General features: G+C 40.8%; 1 long non-coding RNA gene across 1 annotated transcript in view; it reads right to left on the bottom strand.

The window, feature by feature from the left end:
• The window catches only part of LOC311439652, a 44,367-nt gene that overhangs the window by 8,176 nt on the left and 13,403 nt on the right, over positions 1-22,788 (bottom strand). Inside the window, exons 2-12 of the long non-coding RNA XR_014694881.1 lie at positions 21,497-21,611; positions 21,085-21,183; positions 19,758-19,827; positions 19,051-19,141; positions 17,767-17,860; positions 17,579-17,671; positions 13,687-13,894; positions 11,799-11,905; positions 6,406-6,560; positions 4,435-5,466; positions 4,250-4,327 (exon numbers count right to left, since the gene is read on the bottom strand). This is a non-coding gene — a long non-coding RNA (uncharacterized lncRNA). The remainder of the gene's footprint in view (positions 1-4,249; positions 4,328-4,434; positions 5,467-6,405; positions 6,561-11,798; positions 11,906-13,686; positions 13,895-17,578; positions 17,672-17,766; positions 17,861-19,050; positions 19,142-19,757; positions 19,828-21,084; positions 21,184-21,496; positions 21,612-22,788) is intronic.

Raw genomic sequence — 22,788 nt, 5'->3', positions numbered from 1 at the left:
GAGAACTAGAGGACAAGAAGTTAACCTCTGATCAGTGGAGAAATGCCACAAATACCCAATTTGATAGAAGAGAATGTCAAATTCCAGTAGTGCTACTGATGCAAGAATCAAAACACTATATCCCAGATGGAAAGCTAAAGCAGAATCCTTCAGAAAGTGAGTTCTTGTACTTGTTTTTGGAGCCTGAGGGTTCCTTGTTTTGTGTACAGAAAGGCAATATTGAGTTTGGCAGCACAGTGTACACCCTGCAGGGCTCTGAGTCTCTTGCTGCTGCCCCTAGTTTGCTTCTTCCATAAACTCCTCTTAGGAATGAAAGGTTTTTATTAAAAAAAATAAAACAAAATAAAAATCCACTTAATGCATTTTCTCACATATGTCCAAGAGCAAAAAGAAAATGCTTAACCTCTGACCTCAAGGCTAAATTACAGCATGGTAAGTGATGAGAAGCCACTGCTTATTGTTTGCTTTAAGAACAGCAATAATGTCACCATTTTAGATGACCTGCTGGGTTTAGCACTGAAGTGGTTTTTCTTGGTGGAATCAAATAGCTAGGGTTTTTCCCCTCAGGTTCCCCTGCAAATGCAAGTCTGCAGATTCCTGCTGATGTCCCAGATGTTACTATTAAAATATATGGTTGTATATACATATATATTTTATATTTTAATATATATATACATGCATATATAATCTATATTTATATAAGAATATATCTATGACTGTGTGTGTACAAACATATGGAAGAAAACTTGGATTGTGTTTTTCTACCCAAAAGCAATTATTTGTGCTTAAGTTGGCTGTCTTCTATTGGTACCCATCTCTGGAGTACATGGACAATTTAACACCATGTTTATCCAGTTCCTTAGGTCCCAGAAGGAGTCTTTCTTTGCGTTTCTTTGTTTTCCTTTTTGAGGCCTATTGTGAAAAATTCATTGCTTTACTGCTAATAAATCAATGAGCTTCAGACAGGAATACTATGCCCAATGACAAGTTAAATACCCTTGCAGTCAACAACTCTGTGGAAGACTTCAATCTCTAAAATGAAAGCCCTCTACCATTTTGCACATGATGACAGATTCTGCAAACAGATCTCATGAAAAGTTTTTCCTCCACTCAGTGGTGAGCTTTTGGTCATTATAACTGTCTCTAGGTCAAAATTAGGCAGAAGAGAAAACTTTCCTAAGCTTGGCATGGGAAATGTTGTGTCCCAAGTTACTGAGAAATATTAATGAATGTACTAATGGATAGAATAAGGAGCTTTAATGACTTATATCCAGTTGGCTGGAGCCTCACAATCTATGAAGGACTGAAGGAAGGTTCCCAGAGGGTCTCATGATGTGCTGATTCTCAAATAAATCCTTGGATGTGTTTCCTGGGAGTGCTCACAGACTTAGCAGTTTCAGGCACCAGTTCAAGAAAATTGTCTTATTCACTATTTGCCATTGCCAGATATTCAGAAGTTTTCAGCACCCAGCAGCTAGAAAAAGGGAACTCCCAAATCCTAACAAATTTGCAGCATACCTAACTGTAAACACAGGTTTTAAATCCTTGGATATTTTTTTTTTAAGTGCTTGAGTGTTTAACCATCTTCTAAACTGGGTTACCCAGTTGTAATCTGGTATAATTATACCACATAATCAAGCGTAATCTAGATTCTTTCTATTCCATCTAGGAAGAGATGATAGGTTGATTTGGGAACAACAAGGAGTTTTATCACACAAACTGCATTTTATGTCTGCACAAAGTCCATTTCAGTTTTAGTCTCTTTGTAGATGCCAAAGAAGATAAGCGACTGCTTTTATTTGCTATTGACTTCTTTAATTTTATTGCCCTCTGGCAATAAATGCATCTGCTTAACCACCACAGAAAAGAAAGTTGCCAGAAGTTTTCCAAAGCCCTAAAGACATAGACAACCCCAAAAGAGATCAAGTCCAGTAGACACAGGAAGGCCCTAAGGAAACACTTGTGTTACCATTACAAGATGATTCCAGCCATTGCTGGTTTCTTACACATAACGCTGTATGAAGACTCAAAGTTTCAAACTAAATGAGTCATCGTATTGCCGTAGATCTGCCATCGCATTGTTACATCGGTGTGCCACCAAATACAGTTTAATTATTTTTACTCATAATATTCTGCCAGAAAATGCAAGATGTATCACACCAAGTCTCCTAGGTTCTTAATACTGGATAAATGCTATGCTGGGGAAGTGTGGTCCTCTGAGGCAGCCTGCACAGTAGAGCAGCAGCGAACAGCAGAAAGCCCACTTCTCTCCCCACTACCTGCTCCAAGCAAATGGCTCCAGGGAAATGATGTGCTTATGTCCCTGCTGAGCCACTATTGACCCCAGCATTGTTGCAGGCAACTCTGCTGCTAGACCAATGAACACGCATCACCAGGAGCCTGCAGACTTTCCAACTCCAAGGAAATGGAGGAAATACCTCACTGTGGGGCCTGATGTGGCCACCACCTTAGGACAATATCATCATGATGTGAGAATACCTCCGAAAGCACATCTCTATAATTTTCCCATGTACTGGATGTGAAAATACACTGAGTATTAAGAGTTCTAAAAACCTTAGATGTTCATTAGCTCCTTTTTCCTCTCCATTCATGACTCAATGATCTTCTCTTGTTGGCTGGCTACTGCAAGCCACTGTGAGATCCAGATGGCTCAGCACAGTGGCTGAATATTTAAATGCCCATTGTGCATGAAGTCCATACCCCAATGCACACAGAAAAGCTGCACAAAGGTTGCAAAGTAAAGCCTTCTCATACTTATGCAAAGGTGGGTTTTTTTTTGTTTGTTTTGCAAAACCAGAACAGGGTCTAAAATATTCAACAGCTTGCCTCTTTAAATTAGGTCAGACCTGATCCCCTCTCGGGTTGTCTATCTCACTGGCTGTCTGTTATTAACATTTTTTAACTTGCCATATGTCTTGACAATTCCTGTTCATACATAGTATTAAATACAATGCACTCAATCAGGGAATAGATGTGATTAGTTATTTGGACCTCTCTGCAACACACTACAGCACTCGCAATGTGGCCACCTACCCATCAGGCAAATAGGGACAGCATCGCTCCTACCCTTGTCCTATCAGGCACAACAGTTATGATTTAAATCAGTTTGAACACATCATAAGCTTCACAAAAAAAAAAAAAAAAAAAAAAAAAGTCAATACTCAAAGGTAGAAAGACAGGTAGTCCCAAATGTGTTCTTGCAGTGAGTGGCAAAAAACAAATTACGCAGATGAAAGGAAACCAAGATAATCTTCATGTGGCTTAAAGGATCATAAGTCTGGCACCAACTGCTAGAGAACAATGCAATCAATGGCACCATTGGGCTATCCAAATGGAGAAAATATTTTCATAATGCTGCATAATGATAAAAGGCTGGCCAATAGTTGGATTTGCCATCACTTGTGGTTTCTTGTAATGAAGAACATAAGGAATATAACATTTTCAGCAGCAGCTTTCCAGGTTCTGGCAGATAACTGAGCTAATTATGAGAAAGGTCTGAAAGAACAAATCAGGCCCTTCCCAGCACGACAAAGTTTTTCTCAGTCAGGAGTTCTTTTGTCACGAAGTAGGAGAAACGAGGAAATTTTGCTACCTCATGTCCTTCTGCTGTCTAGTCCCTTTATGTCTCTAGCCTTAGTCTGCAGTTGTAGTAGAGGGTCAAGCCAACTCTCAGTTCCACTCTACAGCCTTCCTAAAGTAAAAGGCATCATTCACTATGAGAAAACTTCAGCATGCAGCCACTATTGCAGGTTTGCTGCAATTTCAGCACCTGGCTTGCTCGCCCATTTCTGGAGAACAGAGTTTTGCAGCCTCTGGGAGAGTCACCAGAAAGCTCGACCCCAGCACTTCCCTTATTTCTGCTTCTTACCCTCAGGGAGACCAGATGAGCTCCCCAGGCTTCACTCTGGTTTGTCTTTAAGCCCTTGGCTCCTTTGAAATCCACCCATGCTGGAAAAGGAGTTCTTAGCTCAATTTTCAATCAACAGTTGAAATCTCTCTGTGTTTTTCCCCATACCCTGAAGGATCTGATACTATTTACCTAGAAAGAACCAACTCTAATGGCTTGTACTGAGGTGAGAATATCTCTGAATTATTCTCTCTTGCCTAAGATGAGATATTAAATATTTTCCTTTTTCTCCCTGGGGGCAGTAGACTAAAGGATGAAGAAACAGCGACATGTGCAATGAAAATAAAATAATTAAATAAATGAACAGCAGAATGTACTTACCTTCATGAGGTGGAATCAGGTGTTTTTTTCAGTTTTGCACAGTACAGATTCAAAGGATCTTCAACTACGACTGAGCTCCTACATGGACAGATTATATAAATAAGAACAATTGCGGAAAGGCTGTAGCTGCTCACTGACCAACCCACCTCCCTGTCCACAGTTTAAGGACCGAGGATATGACTCACCATGCTAAGGCTGTGCTCCACTTCATTTCAGTGTTTTGTAGTGGTTTTTCCTCTACCTGGACTTAGTTTCTAATGTTACGTACATGTCTCCAGTGGAGACCGCTCTCCTGTTTTATGATTTTTTTTTTTTGTGATATCTCCATGGTTGTGATATTTTACCAGGAAGAATGTAGACAATACAGAAAAGTTTGGATTAAATCACCTTATAAGTAGCATTGCTACACCATCAAAGCACTCTAAAGCGACTTTTGCCCATATCAGAAAGCTAACACAGCTCTAAGCCTCCGGCATATCAGCTTAAAAGCATTTCCTGTGGTCTCCTCATTTCTTTTGAGAATATCCTGTAAGTGATGCACAACCAAGGAACAAATACAATTTCTCAGAGTGCTTAGTTTTCACTTTGGCACAATCTGTAGTTGTTGTGTTCCAAAAACCTCATGGGAATTGAATTATCCCAAGTCCTACAATCCTGGGCCCCTTCATCTGATTTAGCTGAAATTGGCTAATATACTCAGAAGACACACACACACACACACACGAACACAAACACACAATGTAACTGTATAAGCTATACTGAACCAAACAGCTGTGAGTTTTTAAATTTAATCATGCAAATTGATATTTACATTACCATGAATTCCCAGTGCTAGTTGTGATAGTTTTCTGCAAGTCTCCTGCAGAGATATATTTTTTTTTCTTTTTCTTATTTGGACTGCCCTATGATTTCCTAGGATTCCTTTCTGTTACTAAGATCTAAGACTAAGGAAGTCTGTTGTAGAAAAACAGCAACTTAGTGCTTCCTGAGTGGTACTTAACGCTTGTCACAGCCTTACCACCTGTGAAATGACCTGACACCCTGACTGACATGAAGGATGGGTAAGTATATCCTTTGGATCAAGGCATACTACAGGCTAAATGTGTTTATTCTAATTCTTAATGCTGTTTATTATTAGAGTTTATTAGTGAATGATCTTCAATCCTCTGAATCCTTGCCAAAGTGTCAACTCTCACTGAAAGGGCCCTGCATTATTCCTGTAGGAACAATCAGGAAACATAGAGTATGACTTCAAAAGGGTAAAACAACACACACACAAAATGGAATAACTTTCTGATAACTTCTGATGAGTCTGGAAAATGTTTGGGGTTGTTTGAAAAACCTCTGCCTATAACAGCAAGTTCAACCTTTCCCAGTCTGTCTTCTCCCATACTTCTCCTAGATTTGGTTAGTGTCTGGATATTACAAAATATAATGTTTGCACCACCATTGGTTTATCTTATACCTGCTGCAGGCATCTGAGTCTTTTTTTTTTCTTTTTCCTTTTTTTTTTTTTTTTTTTGTTAAGAATTGGCTGATTTAAACTTGTTTATTACTTATTCAATTAGGTGAATTCCATCACAGAAATAGAAAACAAATTGAATCTTGTATTTAATACTTCATCAATTGTAAGAAATAGACAAGAATTCTAAGACAGAGAAAACTCAATTTCATTAAGCAAAACTTCCCAGATTCCTTGCCCACTAAGCATTTTTTTCCTAGAGGAAAACAGAAAAACTTTTATTTGATCTCCCCTAATTGCACAGAATTGATGTGGATTACCGTAAAGTCTGGTCACTAGTGGAACTGGACTTCTGACAGTTCCGATTTTAACCCCAATAACACATACCTGGTGGGTCCCTTTGGATTCCACATAAACACTACTTTCAGTCTTCACGGACTGATGTCAAGATAAAGGCCTTATATTGACTTTTAACAGTTCTGAAGGCTCAGGGGACATGTGGGATTTTAAATGATAGATGTTTTTGTTAAGAAGGATGTCATCATCATTCATTTCACCAGCCTCAGGAAAAATGACAAATTTCATAGAAACCCAACATGACGATAGTTTAATGGTCTAGTAGGATGTGTACTAAGAGAAAGTGAAAACACAAGGATTATTTAAACATGGACTGATGAAAATGACCTTGACTTACTTGGGAAGAGTCAGTACAGCTGCATCCTGATGCCAAATGTAAATTACGGCAAGGCAAGATATGCAGTAAATGATTTGGTTTGGCTTCTCTGGAACCAGATGGTGAAAGTAAAGCAGAGCAGAGACTTCAGACAGTAAGGAGGCCCTGATCCATCTCTGGAACAAAAACAAAGGCATATTTTTTCTTTCCCAAAACTTTTTTTTTTTTTTTTTTTTTTTTTACTCTCAACAGCTTTGGATACACAGAGATTAATAGCTAGCTTCATGTTGTTCACTTCCTACTATTTAATTTCAGTGGTACACTTATAGCATTTGTAATTAACTGGCTATTCCAAAAGTAACTGCAAATGTTTATCAGAGGAAGTTCATATGCATTTACTTGTTTAACAAGTTTTGGTTTGGTTTGGCTTTGCTTTATTTCTTTTGCAGTAGAAGTCCATGGGATTTGGCTTGTTGGTTAAGAGACATGGGGAATTTTGTGCAGGTGATTGGAGCTATTAAAATAAACAATTTGCATCTTTAACATCTAAGGGACAGACAGAACCAATCTGAAAAAAATATCTCATCAAAGAAATAGAAGGAAAACATTTAAAATCCAGCTCAGTTTCCCTCCACTATTATATCTGTGTCACAGACTTAATATAGCACCCACACTTGCCTAAACAGTGAAACAAAAAAGTCTGAATTTGTAGGAAGATTAAGAGATGCATAAAGGGATACCCCAGGGAAAGAGGAGCTAATGCTCTTTTATGCTAAATTCCACAAAATGCCCAGCTTTACAGCTTCATTCATTTTTCATCAGCAGGAGGGTATAACTGAAGTAGATCCATAGATTTCAAAAGCACTATGACTGTCAAATCAAATCTCTCCATAGCTCCATCCACATCACAACTTCATCAGCATAGCTTAAAGCGTGGCTGAATTTTCTTTTTTGCTATTATTTTTTTTTAAAGGAGAGTCTTAGAGTCTTTAATCTTGGAAGATTCATAGTGACATTAGTATCTCCAGTGATTGGGTGAGTTCTATTACCAGGCAAAATACATGCTGACTCCACAAGTGAAGAAGAATAAGATGCGAATAAAAAGCTTCTTAAAACTGAGATTTGTTTGTGATTTGTGTATGGACATGAACTGCTTGGATTCTGTCCATCACTTCCCCAATGTCTTTCATGGTGTTCTTCAGCATGGTACAAGTATAAGGCTTAGGTTAGAGTTCCTATCCTGGGTGAATCTATTCTTACTAGTACTCAACTTCATCATTAAATGAAAACATCCTGGGGATTTCATAGGGAATGGCAGCTGCGATACAGAATGAAACAGAGTGATAGACATATGTAAAATGTCGCCATAAACCTGCACAGGGTGATCAATCTACAGGGTGACTGAGCTCTATGTGGATATAGATCAGCTTTACCTGTGGTCTGTTCGGGTTTCCTTACCTGGCAGGAGATATCACCAATGAGCCATACGTTCCTATCAGATCAAGGCTAAACAAGATTAAATCTTCCAGAGAGAAGGATGTGGGCCAGGAGAAGTCCATCCACTTACTGGCCTCTCTCATCAGTTAAAAGCACAGAGAATTGAGAGCTGCATTTAAATGACCTGACCTGTAAAAGAGCTCCCTCAAGAGCAGAGGTTCCCCACTGCCATTCCCACAGTGTCTTACCTAACAAGTCCTTTCCCCACCACAAACACAATTAAATGTTCCCTGCTTTTCTCTTATTTAATTGTTTATGAAAGAGTGAACTGGAAAGCAGGAAGAGCAGTGAGTGCAGAATCAAATTCAAAGCATTTTCAACATAATAAGGGCACCAAGAATGTGAGCCTTTTTAGGAAGGAGGAAAGCAGGAGGAGATAATTTAGGAGAATCTGAACATCCTAAGAAACCCTAGTGGAAGAAAAAGAAAATTAGGACATTCACCAAGGAACATGTTCAGATATCAGGGAACAAAAAAATTTCTTGGGGTCTAATGTCAGAGAAGGCTTCTGAGAGATCTCTGAATCAGACAGGAGACGTAATCATCATTTGAGAGACAAGTGCTCTAAAGAGCCTTGAATAGAAGAGATTTAGATACTGACAGGAGATGCACACAAAAATCCTACCAACAACAACAGCTCCAAGTCAGGAATATTTCCTAATCAAAATGTTCAGAATGATGCCATAAGCAAAGACTTATGGGGGAACAGAATGATAGACAGCACAGAGCCAAAGATAAATGATGAGTCTCTAACCACCTAATTGCAGCTGAATATCCGAGTGCAGCAAATCACACCAAATATAGTGAATATAATCAAATGTACTTCCTGGGCATTGATGTGCAGGAAAAATCTCTCTCCAGTGCTCCTACATGCCCAGTTCCCAGATGAATACAAGTCAAATGCCCATTTCACACTACTCAGTCACTCCAGACCCAGTCGAAGATGCAGCCTGTGTGAGGGTAATTATTCACAGAATAACAAAGTCTGTTCACCTAAAATGATCCTACACTGAAGGATACTTGTGGTCTTGCCTGATCCCTGGCAGAGGCCCATGTCCTCAGTGTGAGGCAGAAGGGGAAGCTGCAATGCAGGCCTTTTTAACCAAAGCTTTTCCTGCCCTGCATCCTGCCTCTGCACTGTTTCCTCCAGCAGTGTTATCACTACCATGAATCCACCTGTCCACTTGTGCCACCAATCCCTCCCCCGCCTCCCAAAAAGAAAAAAAAAAAAAAAAAAAAGAAAAGAAAGAAAAAAAAAAAAGAATAAGAATGGTCCTGTAAATAACCTGACCTCTGTAAATATTGTCCCTTATGCAGGAGTGAATGGCTTTCCTCTGGGGAGGGACAGGAGCTAGCAAAGCTCACACATTCTCATCACTAAGACACACACAGTGAAGCAAATTAAACCTGACATGGGCTCTAGTAAATCCAACCTGAAGTTCTTAGCTCAGGGTACCCAGCTGGGCAACTGATAGACCCAGAGCTGATCTTCAGCAAAATTTGGCTTCCTAGGGATCTGGTAGCTCACCTGGAGAAGCGGAAGGGCAGAAGAGATGCTGTGCAAAGTGCACATGTAATTTCCATTGCCTTGGGTCAGTACCGAAGTTTTAAGCACATGCTCCTAATCCAGAGAAAGGTCTGAGGCTACGTGGGTGCAAATACCTACCACAGGTTGAAGGAAGACTGTCTCAAATGCTCTCAGGTGCTGAAAGACATTTTAGTTACAGTACCTGTTTGCTGTTTTCTAGGGACCTAAGAAGGAAGCAAGAACAGATGTACTGGTGGATGTTTCTTTTAGTGCAAATATTCTTGCTTGCATTTTCCTCATCTTTAAAGCGTTTTAGAGACAGGAAATGATTAGATTCAGCCCAGAGTTATTCTATCTGGATTGGGTAGGCTCCTTAAGTGCTTCAACATAGTTTGTATTAGACGCAGATCTTCAGCTAAGACTCCTCATACCCTGGATGATCCAGAGAATATTATATTCCAGTTCACACTGCATATCTAAAGATACTGCTGACAGTAATCTGTGCTCTGCCCCATGTATGGCTACAAGGTAACTCTGATTTTTGAAGTCCTTAATTATTATAGCTCCTCTCTTATGAAAAACAAGAACCATTGAATTCCTCCAGGTTCCTCCCAGTTTCCCCTTGGCAGTATTTTAGACCACCCTCAAAAAAGTTACTGCAAGACTAATATATACAGATGCAAGGATTTTATTTGCTACTGCACAATTTTATGAGTGTGTACCACAGAGCCTAACTTCATGGCAAGAAGATTTATGGTGTAATTACCTTAGTATATTATTGTACAATTTGCAACTAATGGAAAAGAAATTTACTGGCTACACTTCAGCTGTCAGAAAGTCTGTCTGCAGAATGTTATGAGAGTGGAAGAAATAAGTGCTTCTCTCCATGAGTGGGAATGGTAAATGACAGGCATTGCTTAACCTGATCAAACATTTTAAACTTGATCAGCTACCCATATCATAATAAGTAAAGTTTGCTGCAAAGGAAATTAATTGTGCCTCATAAAAGAAATAGAAACATTTGATCTTAAGAGGCAAATAAAAAACTGGCCAGTACACCCACTCCCAGGAGAGTTAAGCCTAGTCAATCATCTTTTTAGACAAGTGTAAGAATTAAGAATTCCACATCCTCTTTTAATTGTTTTAATTGGCAGTTTTTCCCAGTGGACTTTCATGTTTCACTTGGCCTTCTTTTTTTTTTTTTTTTTCCAAGTTGAAAAAAATGCATCTGATTAATAATCCTGTAATTGTATTTCCAGTTCAATTATTAATGTCTAACATCCAGTACTTAAGAAGAGCAAAAGCAGAGAGCTGTCTTCACTTTTGACATAAGACCTTTTGATGGAGAAAACTTCATTCATATCAAATGTTTTGCAACTACATTTCTCAGCAACTTGCCAGATCAGTTCAAGTTAGATGTCTGGTAGTAAACATCCCTTTCATTAGAAGCATAGAAATTAGAAGCATGAAATTGAATGGAGGAGGATGGAAGAGTTCAGTAACAGTTTTCAGAGGCGCTAACACTCTAACAACTTAATTTAATAGGAAACCAAACTCAAGCTCCTTGGAAATCAAATGAAAGTTTCCCATTGCAGTGGAGATGCATAAACTGCTACAATCTGACAGACATCTAAGTGAATTTAACCTATATCAAAGCACCCTGGATGTGATTTTTTTATTTTTTGTTTTGTTTTATCCTTATATTTGGAAGGGACAAAGGGACTGAAGAAAAAGGTACAACTCTGGCTGTGTCAGTTCCTTTCATCAGTTTCTACCCATAGCTCACCGAGTTTGGGCAATCATAGTTAATAGCTCTGAAATCTTACCACACTATTGCTATATAAATGGTAATAAAATACAACTGCATCATAAAGCTCCCCCTCACACTAATAAAATTAGATCTATAAAAAATAAAAATACAGAATCACCTTTGTTACATATTGAAAATGCTATTAAACGAAGGCAGACTTGGAATGACGATATGTCAGGCTCCCCCCCCCCCCCAATCATGCACTAGTGGCATGCCTCAGTATCCTAAACTTCACTCTTCTTGCTCCATTTAAAGTACATAAGAGTGTATTAGACTAATATAGAGATGAGGCAAAACATGGAGCCCTGTATCCCTATCCGTATCAGTAGGAGCCAGTGGCAAATTTTTCAGTCCCATGCATCTCAGAAGAATTATTCATGTCACTTTAGATAATCAGTTATCATCTCATTATATGTTCAGCAAATAGGAGCTGAAAACTCTAAAGTACTGCCATGTTTTGAATTCAAGTGTAATGATGACTATCTGCTCCTTGATAAAATCCTCACCTTACACAATAGAAAGATTTGTATTGCCTTCAGTAAGTTTTCAATAAAGACCCTTCAAAAAGCAGCTGTTTACCTTGACTTCTTTTTGCTTTCCTACCAGTCTCCAAGCTTCTGATCTCTTCACACACACAGACTATCAAGCAGCAATCTTTTACACACACCCTGATATGATGGACACACCTGCATGGGAACACAAACAGTCCAGAAAGTCATTGAATTATTCAGCCACAAAATTCCTAAGCAAAATAAATTGTTATTAGATTATGATGATAATAGTAATAATACCCATAATAACAACATGACTTTTGATTGTCTCTAGGCTCAGATGTACTCCCTTAGTGTATCTTGTAGGCATATTTCGGTGGGATGTGCACAGGTAACTGCACTTCTACAACTTCTTGTCTCCTCCCACTGTAAGTGAATTCAATTTCATAGCATTTTTCTGGAGAGGGATCCTAACTAATACAGAAGAAACCAAGGCACTAAGAAGTTACCTTACCCTGTGAGCTGAGACATGCCGGGCACTGAAGCATATTTTAGCATACCCAGCAGATTGCAGGCATGTGGGAGCCTGTGACCCAAGGCAGTCCAAAGTTGTGTAAAACACAGCCTGTTCTCTCATGCTTGGTCCTACTCCTCTGCAGCCAGGCAACTCCGGGGTGCCCAGAACATCAGTGTCCGAGGTCACATCTGCCAGCATGCACATCTTTCATCACCACCCTGACAGAAACAAAAATAAATCATTTAACCTCTTCCTTGTCTGATTTTCCTCTGTGTAAAAAGGCAACGGCAGCAGTGTCTCTTCGAAAATAATGAAAAATCTTCCACTCAAATATTTATGCAGAAAAAGAAATGTCTTTTGTGGCAAAAATGGAAAATATTTTAGAGAGAAGGAGCTCTTCCTCTGTAAGCTTATTGATGATGATGATGGCAATTTTATATAACACTTATTTTATCTATCAAGGCACCAAAACATTACATAAGCCTAGTGGCTGAGGCCAAATTATTATAATTTGAAAAGCCAAATTATTTCCTAACTAATTAACATTTTAACAGTTACTTAAGGAAGACATTTATGGATCTGTTATAAATCCCCATGGCTCTATAAACTTAACTGTCACAAACAGTCCTTTCTTGGAAAGGACTGGATTATTAATGTGGGCACAGAGATAAAACCATACATTTCAGCTGTTAGACTTTTATGTGCTGCTTTTCTCTGAGTTAGTCTGCACATAAGTACTTGGGTTGGGTTTCAGGGAGGGAGTGGATCTTTTTCACGCTCCACTGAGCTGGAGGCAAAGAAATCATAAACAAGTTAGATCTCCCAAAGGGTTAATTTGATTTTAACTGCATATTGCTGTGAGGCAACCCTTCACATGAGCAGTCTTCTCTGCTTCCTATGAATTTAAATATGGCTCTTCAAAACAAAGTGTGTTTGGTGGTGAGTAGATCTAAATAAGCTTGCCCTGTTGAAAATATAACATTAGCCTATTCCCGAGCATGACACTAAGCAGCACTGTGCTGAGACAGGGAATATCTATGTATGGAATATTGACCTGAATGCCAAATATCCGAGCCTCCTACTTTAACAAGCTGTACCCAAAATTAGCGCTATTATAATAATTATGTCAAGTAAACCAAAGCTGACTTTGAAGGTCTGATTACAAAATGAAAGCACAGAACATGACTGATGAAGTTTGCTGCTGCGCAGAAGCTCGTTCTGTGTTAAGCCCTTGTTACCCTTTTCTTTCAATATGGCTTATGGCATATCTCAAATGCCAAAAAAAAATCTGTGCTTCTTCCACAACACAGAGCACTCTAGCTAGGAGAGGTCATCACAGACTGTAGAAATGGGGAGGCAAGTGAGAGGGCAGCTCTGCCCCATTTGCTTTTCATGCCGATGTGGTTTCTGACACAGATTTCAGGAAGACATTGAGGTCTCCCCATTTGCCCACACCTACCTTATTGTATTATTTATAGGGCTCCACATCTACTCAGTGAGCACAGAGCACTTTATTTGCTGCCTCTTGGGCTACCCGGAGCTGAATGACTCAGAGAGGGCATTTTCTTCCTCAGGACAGGAAATAACTTCCTTGTCTCCTTGAGTTCCTTCACGCAGACTGCTTGGGAAGTCAGTGCAGCCCTCGTACAAACTCCATGAGATGAAACCTGGAAAGATGAAGAGTTAATGTAACTCTTGACCAGAATGGCTCTCTCTCTTTTGGCTATCTATAACCCAGGAGACAATGCTGTGCTCCTTGGGGGCTTTATTCTGCCCCATCCCTGATCCATGCTGACTTACTAGGAAAGGAATAAATCTGACTCACATTCAGAAAGCGTTGCCCCTTTGAAGATCTCCTTTCTCACTGTATCCAACAGAAAGGCAGCCCCGTTTCCACCAATCGGCATTGACAATAACCTTTCACACGAACACTTCCAGATGCAACAGACCACCTGGAAAACTTTTTTGCTTACCATTATATAAACTAAGTCATGATCCAGATTATTGGTGTTGTGAAGGCCATGTCTTCACAGTAAACACTTTGTCCAGAAAAGACCCTAGTTCTCTTTCTTACTTATGGCTTGTGTCCCTCAATGTCTATGATGTACTACAGACTCCCATCTGCAGTACTCTCCTACTTCCTCTGCTCACTTCTACTGCTTCCTCTGATCACTCTTATGTCTCTAACATCTTACTTTAGAAGAGGATGACCACTTATTTACATCCCTAAAAGGATGATCATCAGCTTTCAGTCCTTCTCCTGCACTTCTCCAGGACCTCTCTGTGGCACAGCACCAATCATTTAGACCAGTGGCCCCCAGGCTATTTTAGTACGCGTAACTGAAGCTGAGGAATCACAGAATCACACACAGAATCACAGAATTTTCTAGGTTGGAAGAGACCTCAAGGTCATCGAGTCCAACCTCCAACCTAACGCTAACAGCCCTCTAACGCTAACAACCCCCCATATCCCTAAGCTCTACATCTAAATGTCTTTTAAAGACTTCCAGGGATGGTGACTCCACCACTTCCCTGGGCAGCCTGTTCCAGTGCCTCACAACCCTTTCAGTGAAGAAGTTCTTCCTAACATCTAACCTAAAACTCCCCTGGCTCAACTTAAGCCCTCCAAGAAGTCTGTCCTCCCCCCCACCAGCAGATGTGAAGCAGCATTATGTACCAGCCCGCTCCCCTCAGAATTGTGTTGGTGGGACTGGTTTAATTCAAGACAAAAAAAAAGAAGGGGGTGGGGTGGGGTGCCAGAGACAGACCATGTACTTTCTCATCCTACATGCACTTGTACTTTCATTTCACATCCATTATTTAATCAAGTGACTCCAGGGCAGCATATATATGCTATCCAGGAAATTCAGTTTCCCCATTAGATGGCTGTAGTTTACAAACAAAGGCTGTCAACTAAAAATTATCACTTTAATCCCCTTTTTATTTATTTCTTTCTTTTCCAGATTGCACTAAAGTCCCTTCTGTTGCCTTTCTATTTTATCTGCCCAGAGTGAGTCTGGTTCATTGCAGACAGCCTTCCTCCATCATCTCGCTCATGTTAGGCAGACGCCAATACGTAGCAAAGGAAATTCTCTCTCTGGACAAATGCAAACCAGATCTGACTGGCTGTCTTCCATGAAGTCCCCCATGCATATTTCTTTATTACCAGCTTGATAATGGGAAGATGACCTATGTCTCAGTGCATTGGGAATTTGCCAGTAGCTGCAGGGACAGCACCTCAGTAGTCTGAAATAGAAGATTAAAACCGTCCCAGACTTTTGTTACTTCCAATGCAAGAACCCATGAGGCCAGACTCCTCACCAAATTATATCTGTTACACTTTTGTTTGATGAGTATTCTCCTGGTCTTCCACTTGCTCTCAGCTGAGCATCTCCCATGTTGTCAGAGACCTGCCTGGCAAAGCGATCCATTGATTCCTACTCTCTGTTGAACTCACGCTGATCCATATGCCACACTAAACCAAAAGGTTTGTATTATTTGAAAGGAAATCCTGAAGCCATCCTTTTACACTTCCTTGGGGCTCGTGTAAACATCCAGAAACATTAATTTGGCTTATTTTTTTTAACGGAATAACAAAACCATACTAAAAATGTGTGCGCACATTTCTGTTCAGAATCAATACACATTTCATGCATTGAACGTGTAATATTGTTTTGGAAATGGTAGAAGTGAAATCAAATCCAGATCTGTGTAGCTCTAAATTTAACTGAATTTGCATTTGCAGTTCTTTGTTTCTGCTATAGATCAGGCTCTTGATTCCCCTTCAGCTATTTTGCTGCTATCCAAGAGAAATAGAGGCTGCATTATTGTCTGCATTACCTGTACTCAAGAGAATGTGATGCACTGAAATGTAAGTGAAAGTAAGGCAGGAGGAACTCTTGTCTGATACTTCATCCCTTCTCTTTTGTACATGAATTGCTTCCTTTGCAAGTCTGGATACTGCCCACTGCAGTGTTACCAGGATCCTTGCAGATTTTGCATACTTAATTGACTGAGACCAGATTTAAACTGGGAAAAAAAAAAATGTTAGCAGTATGCCATTTTTCCCTAGTCCACACTCAGAGAAGCTGTATACCAGAGCCAAAACTGACAATGAATTCCTCAAAATGTCATGGTCACTGGGTGTCTGACAGCCCTTTTGCAGGAGATGGCTAAGCCCTGGGGAGTGCTTGTACCCTCATTACATGCTCTCTGTCAACAACCCCCAACCAGCATCAAAGACAAGCTGCACTCTTCTAGCTCCAAATGGTTGTTTAGTTGGCTGTGCTCCATAAAACAGGTGTGGTCTTCCACCTACTGTATTCGGTGAGTAAAGTGATCCCCATTGATAAGCTGCAGTTCAGAAGAGCTTTGGGAAAGGAAGGTGCTATAGAGATATGGCTATATTTCCCAAATATTTAGGAAGACTTCATGATCTGCCACTTTATCTCATGTTTCTGAGTCACTCCCTTTCCTAAATCTCTTAACAACCATACAGAAGAGCTTTGTGATACCTCATGTGACAGAAGAAGCAATAGGAAGGGCTCAATTGCATTTAAATATTTTGCATCCCTGGTTGTTTTGATTTGTTTGTTGTAATTTTTTTTTTTAACCACTGGCTTTCCCTCTCCTTTTCACAATGTTAAAAGCATTCAATATTAACAGCACTGATTGCCATCTTAGATCATTCTGGGTTCATTGACCATTTCATTCCCATACACACAACCTGGCTCTTTTTCTATAGCAAAACCACTATCAGACACTATCCCATCTTCCCACAAGCATCCCCAAAACTCTCATCTCTCCATACCCAAGGAGAAATGTCATCTCTTCATGAAGTGACTTCTATTACTTATTCTTGACATGGTAAAAAGTGCCTTTGAGTCATCATTTGTTGCACGTCACCTCTTCCCACATCCCACCACATCATTCCTTCCAGTTATTTGAAAAGTCTGTCCCAGGAAAAAGGATCACAGAGCTGCCAGAGAGGCATGAAATTGGTTTACCAGGGAAAACGATGGCTCCATGACAACTTAGCTGAAGGTCTGCTCTGGTATGTTTGCACAGCACTCTGCACATGACCTATTTTAACACTAAACTCTAATGTGATCAAAAGAACAAATAACAGGAATCAAAATGTTCATTTGTTCATTGGTGTTGATCCATAAGTCTTCCAGCCTGGTAATATAACTATTATTACAGGAAATCCTTTTTCTTTCTATTGATTTCAAACAGCATACATGTGGTAAAGGTATCAACAATATTGATGATAGTATTGCTATGAAACATAAAGCAGGCCTTTGACATATTACACACTCACCAGAAAGCAGGAATGATAATTTGTCCAATACCTTTTTCTCCAGCCTAGGTCAGTTCACATTGCTCTCTCTGATTTCTTCATTACCTTCTCATGAAGCATCCCAACTGAAACTGAACTGCAGCTCCTCCAAGAAGAAAAAAATATAAAAAATAATAAGAAAAAGAAGGAACCTCTGGCTTTGTTCCTGTACCCACTCTACTTAATTCTACTATTACTTACCTACCCAAGACAGCTCCAAAAGAAGATGCTCCTGCACGTTTCCATGCCAATAGTCACTATAAGCCAAAGCCCTGTCTGCACTGAGTGGCCACCACTGGATGCCTCAGAAAAAGTTACAAAATTGCCATTAATTGTGTAATAATTCCCCTTACGGGAAGTCTGTTCCTAGTTGAAGGATGTTAATAGTCAGCTTAAGAATTCACGTACATTGCTAATGGAAGCACGGACAAGAACATCCACACTGTTTAGGAAGCAGCAGGCAATATGATGAAGAAGGAATTAAAGAGATGCTTAAAAAGCTTCTTGGATCACAGACACATTTTCTTGTTTTTAAGCATTTGTTCAGTTCCTCTCAATAATTCATGCCAAGGTGATCAGGGTCTTCAGAATATGCACAGCCAGAAGGCAGAAGAGCTGTAGCATGTACCATCTGAGCAGCATGATGCAAGTACATGTAACTGGGGCACTTATGTCCCCCATAAAATATGTTTTTCTCTTCCTGAAGACATAGTCTTCTTCTGAAGAGTGATTTTTGCATTGCCAGCACAGGCTTACCCAGATCCTTCACTTGGGAAAGTGCTCAGCCAGAGTGGGGCCAACTGCCCAGGGGTCCAGGCAGTCCTACTGTGCTCAGGCAAGGCAGAGGACAGCCAGGTAGGCTGTTTCTGGTGGTCCCTTCTCAAACCAGCAATATCTGATGAGATGGAACCAAGTTATATTTTTTAGCATGGGGTGCAGGTTTGTCAGCAAGCCCTCAAGGTATCTTAGATTAGCCTGGAGTCCTCTCCAACTGCCCTATGAAAAGTACAAAACAAAGCTGCTGCATACTGTCCTCTGGGCTGTCAGCTGTGAAACAACAAAGAAAAAAAGCACAGACAAAGTGGGCTGGACAAACAGCCCGTCTAAAACACTAGGCTGTCACCAACAACTGCAGTGATGCTTCCCCAGCACGCATTGACAGCCTCCAGCAGTTTGTGTCCTGCATGCACACAGACTTGTAGCCCAATGGCACCTTACAGCAGGGAGCCCAACAGCAAACATACCCTGAATTTCATGACCTTTGCTTAAGGTGATGGTAAGTAACTGAGCTAAGACTTCCAAGGGAAATTTGAAAGGCTCAAATTACACACAAACTACAAAATGAGTAATATGCACTTATGTATCTTAAAAGGACTGCCAATGGCCAATTTGGTGCACTTTAGAACCCTATTAATAGCTGGACTCCACAGGCAGATGAATAAAACACACTTCCCTGGAGAAATACAACAGCAAGAGAGGACTGACCAGGGATGAATCCTGCCCGTCTACGTTGCTCAGTAACGTGTGACTACTCCGTAAACATTGCTGCTGCTTCACCAGCTCCTTCTGGTTTTATCTGTGGCACAAAATGTTAAGCATATTGACCAGGTGATACGTTTATTTTATTAGTACATGTCCTTGAACTAACACTGTATTTCATGGGTACCTGCCAGGTTAGTGACTGAAGGAACACTGCATCAGGGAGCGAGGAGCCAGGAGAGGGAGGAAGGGAGGTTTCAGTGAGATAAGAAGGTGCAAACATTGTATGCAAACAACGGGGACAGAAGTGGTTCACCTTGAAGAGAACATGTTTGGACACATTTGACTCTTCAAAACCAATCTTGAAGTACCAGGCTGAAGCCAGGCTCTGTTTCAAAATCTTCCTGTTTGTTGTTGTTGTTTTCCTAATAGTGGTGCCACCTGCTTTAACATGTGAGGCTGTTACTGTTCAGTGAGGCAGTTTGGGATAAAACCTGAGCTATCTCCCCACAGTTTACCTCTAGCTCATAGTGGGCAGGTGAACAAACCTGGGGAATTTCTGCCTGTGAGCTGTCACTGATGGCACTAAGCCAGGCTGACTCTTTCAGACTGGTGGGTTGACCCTGGCGTGCCCTGGTGGCTTTCAGCATTTTGCAGCCATTTCCTAACGCATCCCTGCTGGAAGGGTGTGCAGGCTGCATATGCTGCCTTACCTGGATTTGTTGCTTCCAGAGAGAAAACAAGCCTTAGACTGATCTGGGCTTAAATGTGTACCTAGAGAAGCTTAGAGACAAAAGTTCAAGGGTTAATTTAAGTTCTCAACTACCAAATTGAAAGCTGCAAAAGAGAAACAGGTAACTTGAAAAGCCTGTGCCTGCAATGACCTCTCTGTCCTGTGGTCCTACTTTGGGAGTCTCAGAAATATTTCTCAGCTGCTGAGCAGTGAGGGTACCTCAGCATCCTCCTGCTGCTCACTGGCCTTCAGGCTCAACCCCACAGCTAAGGACCAGATGGGTCCAACCCCACTTCAAACACCTGTAAGGCTCCCTTAGAGTCAGCACTTTCTTCATCCTGCCTCTGCTCTTTCACACCTGACTTCTCCTTGATCTTTCTCCCTTGGGAACACAACCCCATAAGGCAATGGTGACTGCAATTCCCCTAGTCCTCCCTTCCCTTAGAGTGTGTTGCAAATGTAAGAGTAGCAAGGGAAACCTTGTGTGATCCCAGGGACATCTCCGAACTTATAGCAAATGCCTTTTATTAAAAAAATAAATAAAAAAAAAAACTTCTTAAACTTTTCTTAAACTTCTTTTCAGATACGTATTTCAGAGGTCACTACACCACATTGTAACTGTAAATTGTGCTCTCTGCCTGCACACTGCACAGAGAAGGCTAGCAGCCAGAGATTTTCCCCATCCATTTTCCTATTCCTCTTCTCAGCTGCCCCCAGCTAGCTTCCTCACTCACCTTCACCCCCATCTTTCATCAGCCTGAAAGCTTTGCATCACGTTTCTCCAGCAGAAATTAAAACTGAACTTGGAAATTAGCACACAGCAGCCATGCATACCTGTGACTCCTCAGCATCAATATCTCCTGAGCTTTTCTCTGGTTTCTCCCTTTTTTCGCCTCCTCTTCATCCTCCACACTATTTTCTTTTCTTTCCACTGTCTCTAGCCTTAGAAGATCCCCTCTTTTTGTTTTTCTTTACAAGGAATTTGCCCTCCTCCTCCCAATTCTTTTGGCCGTTCCCCATCTTCCACATGCTAGTCAAGAAACTCCTGACAGCTGCGCCTCCCATCTTGTGCTTTGCTGTCATCATCACTTTGTGTGCAGGCATGTACACGTGCGAGAGAGAAATCCAGACAAGTGACTTGAATCTTACACTAATTGGAGGCAGAGCAAAAGGCTCCATCCCCACTTGCAGCAGCTGCTCCCCCAAGGACAGGTGGCCATAGTACAGCAGCAGAGAGCAGGTTCACAGCCCAAGAGCACCTGGGAGAGCCCCAAGCTGTGCTGTGACACACACACACACACACTCACCCCTGGATTTAGCGATGCCGCACAGCTGCGCTTCTCCCTGCATGGTTCTGCCGTTGATCTGTGCCGGTTTCTCACTTTTATGGCAGACGGCTGTGCTCCCTGGGCAGGATTTAATCGACAAATGTTAAATTTTTTCCACTTTTGCCCTTATTCGCTCTCCAGACTCAACAGATCTTTTTCCCCTACACACACAGGCTGGTGTTACAGCCCATCTCCCTCTTGCCCAAAGACCTGCATCAGCAGCTGTACAGCTGGTGCCGGTGCTTTGCCAGGGTCAGAAGCTCTCCCACGTTGACCAGAAATTTTATCTGACAGTGATCTTGGGCAAGCAAGAGTCATCACCAACATAAATCACTGATTTTTAATAAAAAATAACTACTGAGTCCTACAGATGCTATCCATAATCCATTACCTCCGAAACATCCCTCTCCTTTATGACTCAGCATCTGGTAGCCAGCTGAATCCAAACTCCTATAGCATCACATTAAAGCTTTATCCAGCATGATTTCTTCACGTATTTCCTAGAACTGAACAAAACCACAAGAGCAGTTGAGTAAAAAATGCAATAATTCACAGTATCATAGCAACAATGATAAAATATGTGCTTCCTGCTTATTCATTTTGATTAAGAAAATTATTCACAAGACATCAGATGTTTGGAAAGAAATCTATCTTGTGGTTTGTTAATCAGAGGAACAATATACTCAAGACTGCTGAGGGAAGTAGCTTTCAAGGCTGCAAGGCACTGCCAATTGTTTTCTACAGGAAGCTGATAAGACCCTACACATACTTGTTGGCCCGACATTTGACACTACCTATCAGTTAATGTTCCCATCCAGAAAGGTGCTTAAGTATACACTTAGTTTTAAGCATGCAAACATTAAATCCAAGATGAGTACTTATGCCCTTCAAGTTGAGTGCATTTGTAATACTTTTAATATTTTTAATTGCTTTGTGGAAACCCAGCTTAGATAAGTAACAATGTGCCTACAGGCTTAGCAGCTGAAGGAGGCTCAGCGTCTCTCCTTTCACCACCACCTCTTTGTTCTTCATCCCACTCAGTCCATCCCTGGGACCACTGATGTTCCCTCCTTCCTTAGGATCCTGCATTCCCACCATTCGCTTTTCAGCACTTTCTAAGGTCCTACCTTCCCACTCTGTGGTCTCCCCATAGCACTGTGTCCTTGGGCTCGCTCCCACACATGAACACCATACCTCAGATTTTTTGCTGAGAAGTTTTACACTGAGTCCTTCTTTTTTCCCTACTCTCACATATTACACTGATATTTTGACTGTATCATAAGTGCATACATATGATGTCCTCAAGCACTATGATGTCTCAGTTGTGGAAAGGCTGCATTTCAGCTGTCTGAGCATAGCTTATCAGTTCGGTGTTACTCTGGGGTTCCTGGTAAAGTCATCCCATAAATGTTAACTGTTAATAATTTAATATAAATTATTCTTTGTTTGCACACAAGTAAACAAATGTAACACACATGAGATGTTCCTTCTGCACTAGCTGTTCATTTTAGTAGAACAACCAGCACAAAGTATTAAAGACAAGTATGGCTCTGTCCTACCACGTGGCTGGATCAGCATGAGGAAAATGTATATTTTAGGTATGCTGTTTGCATTGCAAAACAAGACAGTTAAGGACAGGATGCAGTCATAGAGGCATGGTGAGCAGATCAAATCTTTCTTTTT

This window comes from Aythya ferina (assembly GCF_964211825.1).
Source record: "Aythya ferina genome assembly, chromosome: 7".
NCBI classification, from domain to species: Eukaryota; Metazoa; Chordata; class Aves; order Anseriformes; family Anatidae; genus Aythya; species Aythya ferina.
This window is presented reverse-complemented; position numbering and strand designations above follow the sequence as displayed.